At 40.3% G+C, this 9,726-nt stretch overlaps 1 non-coding gene across 1 annotated transcript; it reads left to right on the top strand.

The window, feature by feature from the left end:
- The first annotated feature begins 3,533 nt into the window (after positions 1–3,533).
- Positions 3,534–3,640, top strand: LOC142175557 (small nucleolar RNA R71). Its single transcript, XR_012704667.1, has one exon. It is a non-coding gene; the product is annotated as a small nucleolar RNA R71 (small nucleolar RNA).
- Positions 3,641–9,726: the final 6,086 nt, after the last annotated feature.

Below are 9,726 nucleotides of genomic sequence, written 5' to 3'. Positions count from 1 at the left end.
CAACTCAGACACCGATGGTACCTATTGTTATGCCTAGTCTTCCGGAGGCATTGGCTCAGATCTGAGTATGTCCACGAGTTTGGTTCAGGCGGGTATGGTATCAGTTGCACCAGCTACCGCTCCCGCCACCCGTACACCGAAGCAGCTAGCTTAGGGTTATCACACACCAGGGGTGTTACCGGTTCATCCAGTTATTGTTGCTCGGGCTAAGGTTAGTGCACTTATGACTGATGAGGAGCAGAAGAGGCTGGAACAGCTTAAGAGGCTTGATCCTCCCGAGTTGAGTGGAGTAGAGTCTGAGGATGCTCAGGGTTTTCTGGATCGGTGTCACCGGATTCTTCGCACAGCGGGTATTGTGTACACTAGTGGAGTTGCCGTTAATACTTTTTAGCTGACGGGGTAGCCTATAGATGGAGATAGACTTATGATTCAAGCAGGCCAACTGGCGCAGCACCACTTATATGCCATCAGTTTTCAGTTCTCTTCTTAGAGAAGTTTGTCCCACTTACTCATAGAGAGGAGCTGCGTAGGGAGTTTGAGCAGCTACATCAAGAGGGTATAACTATGATCCAGTACGAGATGAGATTTTCAGATTTGGTTGTCATGCAGTATGGTTGGTTCCTACTGAGAGGGAGAAGATCAGGTGGTTCATTAATGGCCTCAACTATGGTCTACGCTACAATTTGGCTCAAGAGGCCGAGACGGATGCTAGGTTTGACCAGGTGGTTGATATTGCTAAGTGGTTGGAGCAGGTTCGCAAGCTTGACCGAGAGAAGCGAGAGTCCAAGAGGCCTCATAGTTCAAGTGGTTTTAGTGGTGCCTCATCTAGAGGCCAATCCCATTACAGCAGAGATCGTCCTTTTAGGCCCCCTCAGGCAGCTCGTCATATTCCTCATATTTCATCAGTTAGCCATATTTCATACAATGCTCGCCCAGTTCAGTCATAATACAATGCATTATTTACACAGAGTTTTTATCGTTCTCCATCTGCTCAGAGTTCCACAGGCAATTCTTCAAGTTATCGGGGTCAGCAGCCTTATAAGAGAGGTTGTATGAGTGTAGAGACTTGAGTCATCTCAAGAGGGATTTCCCCAGACTTCTGAGTAGAGTTCCACAATAGAGCATGCAACCTATAGTATCAGCACTAGTAGCTTACACCACCCGCACAGCCAGCTATGGGTGGGGCTCAGTCAGTTCGTGGTCGCACTAGAGGTGGAGGTCGATCGGGCGGTGGTCAGGCCCGTTGCTATGCTTTTCCCGCCAGGACGGAGGTAGTTGCGTCTGACGTCGTGATCACAAATATTATTTTAGTGTGCCGTAGGGATACTTCAGTGTTATTTGACCTTGGATCCACTTACTATTATGTGTAATCTTATTTTTCACGTTATTTGGATATGCCTAGTGATTCCTTAGTTATGCATGTTCATGTATCTACATCGGTGGGTGATTCTATTATGGTGGATCATGTATATCGGTCGTGTGTGGTTACCATTGTGGTTTATGAGACCAGAAGTGATCTTTTACTGCTAAGTATGGTTGATTTTGAGGTAATTTTGGGTATGGATTAGCTATCTCCAAACAATGTAATTCTTGCTTATCATGCTAAGACCGTGACATTGGCGATGCCGGGTTTGCCTAGGTTGGAATGGAGAGGTTCTCTTAGTCATTCTCCCAGTAGAGTGATTTCATATTTGAAGGCTCAATGGATGGTTGAGAAGGGGTGTTTGGCATATTTGGACTTTGTGAGGGATGTTAGTGCTGATACTCCTACTGTTGACTCAGTTCCAGTAGTGAAAGAGTTCCCAGATGTGTTTCCTACAGACCTGTCGGGCATGTCATCTGACAGGGATATTAATTTTGGTATTAAGTTGGTGCTGGGCACTCAGCCCATTTGTATTCCACTGTATCTCATGGAACCAGTAGAGTTGAATGAGTTGAAGGAACAATTATAAAAGTTGCTAGTTAAGGGTTTCATCAGGCCTAATGTGTCGCCTTGGGGTGCACCGGTTCTATTTATGAAGAAGAAAGATGGTTCTATGAGGATGTGTATTGACTATAGGTAGTTGAACAAGTTTACTATCATGAACAAGTACCTATTATCGCGTATTACTGATTTGTTTGACCAGCTTTAGGGTGCTAGGGTATTCTCGAAGATTGATCTGAGATCGGGGTACCACCAGTTGAAGATTCGGGCTTCAGATATTTCGAAGACAATATTCAGGACTCGCTATGGCCACTATGAGTTCTTGGTGATGTGTTTTGGGCTGACCAATGCTCCAGCAGCTTTCATGCACTTGATGAACAACATGTTTCAGCTGTTTCTTAATTCTTTCATCATCATATTTATTGATGATATATTGGTGTATTCTCGTAGTCGGAAGGATCATGAACAACATTTGAGGATCGTGCTCTAGACTTTGAGGTAGAAGAAGCTATATGCTAAATTCTTCAAGTGTGAGCTTTGGTTAGACTTGGCGGCATTCTTGGGCCACGTGGTGTCCAGTGAGGGGATTAAGGTGGATATAAAGAAGATTGAAGCAGTTCAGAGTTGTCCCAGACCGTCTACTACTACAAAGATGTTGAGTTTCCTTGGGTTGGTTCGGTATTATTGCTGGTTTGTGGAGGGGTTTTCATTAATAACAACCCCATTGACTAGATTGGCACAGAAAGGTGCCCCATTCAGGTCGTCAGATGAGTGTAAGGAGTGCTTCCAAAAGCTCAAGACTGCCTTGACCACAACTCCAGTTCTGGTTTTGCCTTCGGGATTGGGTTCTTATATAGTCTATTGTGATGCATCTCGGATTGACATTGGGTGCATGTTGATGTAAGAGGGTAGAGTTATTGTTGATGCTTCGCATCATTTCAAGCCCCATGAGAAGAACTACCTTGTACACGATTTGGAGTTGGAGCCATTGTTCACGTGCTGAAGATTTGGAGGCATTATCTTTACGACATGCCTTGTGAGGTGTTCACAGATTGCAGGAGTCTCCATCACTTATTCAAGCAAAAGTATCTAAACTTGAGGCAACAGAGGTGGTTAGAGTTACAAAAGAACTATGATATCACTATTCTTTATCATCTAGGAAAGGCTAATGTGGTGGCCGATGCTTTGAGTAGGAAGGCTGAGAACATAGGGAGTCTTGCTTACATTCCAGTTGGGGAGAGGCTGTTAGCTTTGGATGTTCATGCTTTGGCCAACAAATTTCACAACATGTAGCCATCTATTGAACATGTTGCATCTGATGTGCTTGACCACTGCCAGCTTAGTCATTTGATTTGTCAGTTTAGCCATATCTACCCATTTTGCTGAAATCTCATCTAGCTCTAGTGTGCCTGCTACCGTCTATTTTGTCATTCTTCTTGGTTCACCATCACGTTTCCAGTCATGATCATTTGCGGTGAAGTTTTTCAGAAGAGTTTGAATTTCACAATAAGGTTTGTGCATACACGTTCCTCCACAAGTTGAGTCAAGATTCATCTTTGACGCATCATCTAACCCATCAACAAACGTGTGACCCAACACCTTATCGGTCTGATAATGATGCGGGAAATCTTTGAGTAACTTCTTGTATCATTCTTAAGCTTGACGAAGAGTCTCACCATTTCTCTATTGAAACCCAAGAATTTGGCTTCTCAGTGACTTAGTTTTCTTTGTGTGGAAGAACTTGATCAAAATATTTCTTGCTAGATCATCCCACGTGCGAATTGAGTTAGATGGATCCTTTTGCAACTATGTTTTTGCTTCCCCCAATAGAGAAAAAGGAAATAAAGTAACTTAGACATAATCCTTGGAAACGTTCGGATAGTTGTAAGTATCCATAATCTCCAAAACATTTTGTATATGCCTTTACGGATTTTCATGAGAGATACCCACATATTGCCATATGGACTGAAGGAGTTGCACCATGTACTGCTTCAGCTCAAAGTAACCAGTAATATCAAGCTTTATGATAGCCTGAGTCATGTTTTCAAGATTAGGCCTTGCGGCATCTATCACCGGTCGCTCGTCATTTTCTACCATCTTTATTGTATGTGGCTGGACTGTGATGCCCAACTCTATAGTTCTAGCTCTTGCTTCGGCCTCCCTACTTAACATGTGAAAGGGTTTTTTAGGTTCAGGTTCGTAAGGAGGAAAATCGTTCAAGCTTCCACTTCTTTGTAGCATAATGTGAACACCTGTAGAAGAAAAAACAACGAACAAATTTAAACTCAAACAGGTAATAACTAATTTCTAAATTCTGGCAAAGCCAAAAACTTGTCGGGGCCAAACACACATGCAAGTATACGCGATCGAGTAGTGTTAAGGATGATGGTTGTGATTTTATTATAACTAAAACTACTAAGAAACTAAGAAACAATCAAGAGAACACAAATACGAATAGAGCACACAAACACTTAGGAGCAAATTCAATAAGATGGGGATATTTCGGGGTTATGAGATTAACACCTCTCCTATTGAATTTTCTGGTTGATCCAATTACTTGATCTATCTGATTTGTTCATTAATAGGGTTTATTATGCTCGTGAAGTTCTTTCGATGCCTCGCTCTACTATTCAAGCAAACCTAATACTTTATGTCTGTAGAATAAGAGTTAACTAGAACGCATGTATATTTCCTGCAATAATAATCAAGTAAGGCAACTAGAATATGTCTATCCTAATCATGAATCTATTTGATGCTTGCATGCAAGAACTTACTCTATTTAATCTTATATTCAATCTATAGTTCCCACTTTCGAGTTCAACTATAAATCCGCAGATAGTATTCTACTGTTAGCTATGTAGTAAAATAATTAACCATAAGATTGAACAGACAAATTAATATGATTAAATCAAGTAATATTGTCAACCGTCAAAAAACAACACTTAAGAACAACCCATAACCCCAGAACAAGAGGGGTTTAGCCACTCATGATCCTATGAACAATCCAAATATAGTTTTGAATCATAAAAGCTACAAATACGAGATGAAGCCTGGAAGAATCGATGAATTCGTGCTCCATTTGTGTTTCTACGTCCATATTGTCTTCAAAATATCTCCAAACCCTTATTAACCATGTTTAGGGAGTATTTTTATAAGTTAGGGTCGAAGTCTTCAAGTCCAAATCTCAAAAGGAACAATTTCTTCTCTGACTGGGGCTTTGGGCATTTACCCTTGCAAGGTTGGGTCTGGGGCGAGGCCTTGGACCTCGCAAGGCTAGGCACGAGGTTGGATCGCCTTAAGTTAGGCAAGGCGCAACCTGGGGCAAGGCTCTCTGCCTTGCTCCAATTTTTCCTTTCGTGCTCTTTTCTTGTGTCTTCAGCATCCCGTTGTGCAACCTTCATTTCTCTTCACATTCAACGTAATTTGAACCCTTATCCATATCTTTGTTGGTGCAGACTGGTTTAACCTGAGTTATTTACAAATAGGTGCTCTAACATACCTTAAAAACTATTAGATGGCGACTCATCTTTTATACCCATTTAAAGTTGTGTCTTGTCGAGCTCCATTGTGAAAATGGGACGTGACAATCACACCTTATTTCAAAGTAATGTGAGTCTTGATAGATGGTTGGTCAATAGAATTCACATTGAAGAATTATTTAGGCCGTTCGAGTACTACCATGGTGACCCCCAATTGGAGATGCATGACAAGCTTCCATAAAATTGGAACCATCTCAACTTCAGGAATGCACCTTCTAACCATGTTGTTGGCATAAATCTGAAATATATAAGGTTCATCCTAATAGTATTTTCGTCTATCTTTCAAGAGCTTCTTCTTTTGATGTGGCATCGGATATGTCCCCGCTAACCGAGTAATTTGCTAAGTCAACATACCATGGAAGTAGGCCTTGTGAGACCGCGAACACTTACTCATCCAGAAAAGCATCATCAATATCTAACATATCTTTGGGCCTCCTAATTTCCTCAAGTCTTGACAAATAGTCGGCAACTTGGTTTTCGCACCCCTTTCTATTTTTGACTTCAAATCGAACTCTTAAAGTAGAAGTACTCATCTTATCAACCTTGGCTTTGCAGCTTTATTTGCTATGAGGTACCAAAGTGTGGCATGTTCAGTGTATACAATCACCTTGGATCCCCACAAGTATGCCCGGCATTTCTCAAAGGCATAGATAATGGTAAGAAACTCTTGTTCGGTCACCATATAAACCATTTGAGCACCATTGAGAAACTTTCTCGCATAATAGATTGGGTGAAGAACCTTGTTTTGTTTTTACCCTATAACTATCACGCCCCAAACTAGGGGAGGCGTGGCCAGCGTCCGGTGCCATACTTGACCCCGAGCATACCACTCTGTAACTGTAACTCTGGGTGTAACCAAGGCTAACAAGGACTACATGCAAATAGACAATACTAACCAAGGCCAACGAGGCCATATTCTAAATCATTTGAAAATAACATGTGCCTCATCTGAAAGGTAAACATACCCAAAAGCTCATATATAAAACTTTGTAGGCCGACGAGGCCGCCATAAATTTCTACAACAACAATACAAAAATGAGAATGTACAAAGGTCAGCAAGGCTGCTACACTGACATACAAAGCATATAGGATTCGTATACAAGCCTCTAATGATAACAAAGTTGTACCGTGGTCGATACAAGGCCTTAACCAACCCATCAAACCTGTATATACAAAATGAACTCCAAAATATAGACTTGGTAAATCCGTATGAATGGAGCTTACCACTCAAGCTGATGTCTGGCTATGCATACTAGGAAGGTCTATCCGGCTATCTATCAGAACTTGCAGTCATCAAATGTAGCATCCTCGGCAAAAGGGACGTTAGTACGAAATAATGTATCGAGTATGTAAAGCAATAGAATAACTGAAAGTTGAAACTAAACTGATAATATGATAACTGAAAGTAACTAGGAGTCAAGATGATCTGAAGATATGCTTTCCTGCTGATACTGACTCAACTTTCACAATATAGTAAGTATAATAGCTATACGGCCCTATAACGATCGGTACGTGTAACTGCTTGGTCATAGTATTCTCGCTCATGGGCGCTCGGCCATACTAGGCTTAGTATATAAATCACTACTCGACTATTCTAGGTTCTCTCAGCGACGCTCGGCCATAGTAGGCTCGGTAAACAACTTATCATCTGATCAGGGCTGCCCAATAGGGACCTGCCCACTGATTATAACTCGGTGGTGGTAAAACTACAGTAATACAGTATGTATATAGACCCTATGCTCTCTTAATTGAAAGAAGATGATACTTAACTGAATATAAAATCCCGATAAGGGAGAATAATATAACTTATGAGACTAGCATAATGTACATAAATTCGGGAATAAAAACTTTTCTTTATGTCTCGTTATCAAAACTGTTAAGTTACGGGATCATGCCAAAATGAAGGAAAGGTTTAGCCTTAATATACATATCATAATCTGTCCAATAACCACATTGAAATCGTCTTGTCTCACCGTAATCTACAATAATGATAATAATGCTATCGTTAAGCTATGAAAGGTACAACTATCGCACAACGAACAACAAGCTTATTTTACATTAAAATGGGCAGCATATCCCCTATAACCTTTACTTCCTCCCAATTCGAGATAACATCAAAAAAAGCAAGAACAAAACAATAAAAACATATATACATCATTTTCCAACCCTATATCTATCACAAAATACCACAAAATAGCCCAACACACCCAAATCACTTCATACACAAAACGACAACCATACTAGTGTCAAACAACCTGAAAATATAATGACGAACAACCAACCCGCCACCCTGAAATCATGTGGCATTTTTTCGCACCCTTTATCCCCCCAAAATCCATAAAACTAGTAGCAAAATAGACCACCCAACAGGAACAGGAAACAGCACACAAAATAGTCCACTACAAGTTGAACAACTCGAACTCACGGCTTTCGATCACCGTCCCATGAGTTTTTACTATTATGAAACGAATTTCTCTACCTTTCCAGCATAAAAAGGAGATGAAAAAGGTCAGTATACTTAAATTATTTGGTAAAGATCTCAGCTCCTAACTAGGTCCTTCAACTCCTAGGTTTTCCTCCAACTAGAACTTGAAAAGAAGAGAATATCACTTATGTTTTGTGTGGACCTTTTGGGAGAAGTTTGTAGGGGTTTATTCTCTAATTTTAGGCTCTAAAATAAGTGGAATAAATGAAGAAAATCAACCCTTTAAATGTCCCTTTGGCCGACCCAAACTAGCCCCTTTTAGGGGATTTATTTGGTCCTTTCATTTAAGCAAGTAGGTGACGCACCTACTTATCACCTATGCGGTCTCGTAAAAACGTGAATATCTCTCTACTCTGATGTTGCATTGATGAAAGCTTTAATGTTTTTGGAACTAGACTTATAGAGCTTCAATTTGATCGATGGATAACCCCATAACTCCAAGTATATGAAGATAAAATCTCAGTGATATTAGACCGAAATTTCAGTAAGATTATGAACGTATCTTGCGACCACTTTTGTTGACTTTTGTTTTACAACTTGTTTGACTTCAATACTTAACATACGAATATTATATGATTCAAGTAACTTAAAACACGACCTCCTTAGCATAGTAAACACTCCTAGTTTTACCCCAAAAGTACGGGTTATAACATCTTTGATTCGTTTAGCCTCCAACCCTCATGATACTTGCTTATTGCTTGTGTTAACTCATTATTACCTTTGTAAAGGTCCTTAAACTCTCCGGCTTATATTGCTTCACTTAAGATGTATTCTAACATGAAAGTATGGGGTGTAACAAGAACCGCTTCAATATCCATACAACTTGCATCGTACATGAGTTCAAATGAAAGTGACCAATCTGGCGTCACCATGATAGGAGTTGACACAAGCTTTTATTTCAATCCTCAAATTCTTTGAGGCATACACCATCAAACACGAACTTTGCATCCTTTTCAAGCAATTTGCATATTGGGCTTTAAATCTTGGAGAAGTCCTTGATAAATCTTCAACCTGCTATAAAACTTGGCATGCCCTAAGAAACTGTGGATTCCCTTCACATATGTAGAAGGAGGAAACTTGACAATTATCTCAATCTTCGCCCTGTCCACCTCAATGATTTTTTTAGAAATTTTGTGCCCAAGGATAATACCCTCTTTGACCATGAAATAGCACTTCTCCCATTGAGCAACAAGTTTGTTTCTTCATATCTTTTAACTCTTGGGTGAGATTTTCCAAGCAACCTTCAAAGTAATCCCCTACAACAAAAAATTCATCCATGAAGAATGCCATGAAATCTTCAATAATGTCGGAGATTATAGACATTATACATCTTTGGAAAGTGGTAGGAGCATTACACTATCCAAATAATATCCTCTTGAAGGCAAATGTCCCATAAGGATAAGTGAAGATGGTCACTTCTTGAACTTCGGGGGTGATTTATGTTTGATTGTATCCTAAATAGCCATCCAAGAAGAAATAAAAATCTCTTCGGTAACCTACACACACTCTTCAACCGGTTAGAGTTCTCATCGGAAGAAGCTCATTCTTCTCATTTGGCACCACTAACATGCCATCCTTTTTTGGAACACATTGAGCGAAGCTCACCTATAAGCTATTTGAAATTGGGTAGACCATGTTGGCATCCAATCATTTGATGCTTTCTTTCTTCACCACCTCTTGCATTGAAGGATCAACCTTATTTTATGTTCCACACTTGATTTGCAATCACCCACAAGTTGAATTTTGTGAGTGCTAAGGCAGGGGCTTAATCCCCGAAT

This window comes from Nicotiana tabacum, chromosome 21, assembly GCF_000715075.1.
Source record: "Nicotiana tabacum cultivar K326 chromosome 21, ASM71507v2, whole genome shotgun sequence".
NCBI lineage: Eukaryota > Viridiplantae > Streptophyta > Magnoliopsida > Solanales > Solanaceae > Nicotiana > Nicotiana tabacum.
The sequence above is the reverse complement of the archived record's forward strand: the minus strand, read 5'-3'. Positions and strand labels throughout refer to the sequence as shown.